The sequence below is a fragment of the Anneissia japonica genome, unplaced genomic scaffold (assembly GCF_011630105.1).
Source record: "Anneissia japonica isolate Jap-2015-1 unplaced genomic scaffold, ASM1163010v1 scaffold1859_len985614_cov190, whole genome shotgun sequence".
In the NCBI taxonomy this organism is placed as follows: Eukaryota; Metazoa; Echinodermata; class Crinoidea; order Comatulida; family Comatulidae; genus Anneissia; species Anneissia japonica.
Window position 1 is genome coordinate 439,549 of NW_022694754.1, and position 2,204 is coordinate 441,752.

The 2,204-nt window shown below is 34.4% G+C and overlaps 1 protein-coding gene across 2 annotated transcripts in view; it reads left to right on the forward strand.

Moving 5' to 3' along the window:
* Positions 1-1,792: 1,792 nt before the first annotated feature.
* Positions 1,793-2,204, forward strand: part of LOC117101248 (ubiquitin-conjugating enzyme E2 U-like) — a 12,991-nt gene continuing 12,579 nt past the window's right edge. The window contains exon 1 of one of the 2 annotated variants that reach the window (XM_033241190.1): positions 1,793-1,818. The gene's annotated coding sequence lies outside the window, so the exon portion shown is untranslated. Of the gene's footprint in view, positions 1,819-1,871; positions 1,929-2,204 lie in introns of those variants that run through there. The other variant, XM_033241189.1, reaches the window with a different exon arrangement.

The following is a 2,204-nucleotide window of genomic DNA, read 5'->3' on the forward strand; positions in this document are numbered from 1 at the left end:
ACATCCCATAAATCGGTAAGATTTTATAGGCCTGCCGTAGGTAAACAAAGAACAGTACAGTAAAGGTAATAGAATACTCGAGCGTCACGACATTGCGAAGTGCCTGCTCTTGTTCGTATATCAAACTCGAGTCAAATCAATCCGAGACGGCCCGAGTGGAGTTTCATGCAAATGTTTCGTACGGAAAAAAAAAATCGCTGGCTGCGCTGGCTGTCAGAGCCATATATATAAAGAGTTGCGACATTCCGCTCCTTGGTTTACGAAAGTCACGTGGTACACACCGTCCATTTTGTTTCATAATCTTCCCGATGAACACATGCAAAGTATATGCGTTACGTACATTGCATATTAATTTCACACACTTAATTGGGTTTAAAATTATATTTTATAATTAACATCACTTAGTATGGACAGCGTATAAGAATTCATATATAACCGAATATTTGCGCGCGTGCGTGCTCGCATAAATTCCGTGCTCGCGTAAATGATTGAAAGTAAAGTTAGAAATGTTTTCAATTATCTTTAATTCGTCACATTTTAATCAACAAAGACTCGACCTATTTTATTTAATGGTAATCTTTTCTTTGGTTTTAATTGTTTTCAATAGTTTTGTGTATAAGAGACAGCAAAGAATTATACAAATTTAAAGCATTTATCAGTTGCATTATTACACTGTTTACGTTCTTTATTAAATTTTTTTCTCATTCGCCTAGATGCGTTCGGAAAAATATTTAAGCTAAATAAGAAAAAAAAAACATTTTTTTTCGCCCTTTTCTGTCGATCTTTAAAAGTTGTTCGCTAAACAATATTAAAATTATTGTTCTTCTTAATTTCAATTCTTTGTACAGCCTGTATAAATACGAATGATAATGAAAAGAAAGGTGATGTTTAATAATCTTAAAATGATTTTCTGTTTCTATTGCATACTATTATATAACTATTATAACTTTATTTTGGAAACGACGCTTTTAAAACAGCGGACACGTTCTTGCAGTGTGTTTATAAAAGTAACATACTGTACAGCCATGATACAATATTAAAACAGAGACTTTTAATACAATAATTAATATACGTTACACAATTACACAAGTTGAATATATCACAGATCCTGTATGTCATTTAACACTCACAATTTATAACATTTACAGCAAAGCACAATTTATATATTGCTATATATATTTTAATACTATTATAATTAATAACATAAGATTTGTATAGGGCTCGCTCATATTCTAATTTAAAGAGCAACAATCTATATCCTATATACGGATTTCAATTACATTTTGATATACATATTTAATTTATTTTTGCTGGTCTTACATATCATTTATTTGCAAAAATAACAGGAGCTTCTTAAGGGTCTATATGGCAGGATTGCCTAATTGAAGAATGCTTGCCATCGAAGGCTCTCTCGTTCTATCGGCGAGGATTAAAGAACTGCTCAAAAATAGTAAATTATTACAGTATTTATAATATGAAATTGGATATAAAGTAGTGAAATCATTAAAAAAAATCTACAGTATAAATAGAGTTACATGAAATTCGACTGCTAAAAAGATGAAATGGAATTAAACTATACAGGAGGCCGCTAACTGTATTTATACAATATTATACACAGGAACGCACATCACGTTAGACACAGAACGCGCATCGCGTATGACACAAAATGGCTTCTAAATTCTCAATGTCGCAACTCTTTCTATCTAATGGCTCTGCTGGCTGTACTCATACCGCGCCCTCTGTCGTGCAATGAAGTTGTCCTGGAGATCAGTACACGCTTGGTTTGATGACTTGCTTTCGTCCCAGCTCCGCTGTACTGTAAGTAAGCTCTCTTTTACTGCCGAAGAATATCATCGTAATATTCTTTGAACTCCTCTTTCAAGAAAAGGAGCCAGGGCCTAGCTTGACATTGGCCTGGTTAGCCTTAGGTATAGTTTTGCTTGTTTGTAAAGTAGCTTTGTTGAGATAAGTTCAGAATGTGTTTATTTACGGTGAGCAGTTGCACTTGCCTACTACTAGGCCTAGGCCTACTACTGCTATTCTAGATAGGCCTACTAAGGCTAGGCCTAGCCTAAAAAAAAACAAAAAAAAAACAACTCTACATATAATAGGGCCTCCTACTACTAGGCTAGCCTAGGAGTAGTAGGCTAGCCCTAGCTAGGCATTGTCTTGTTTGTACTGGGCTAGGTAGTAGTATGTAGGCC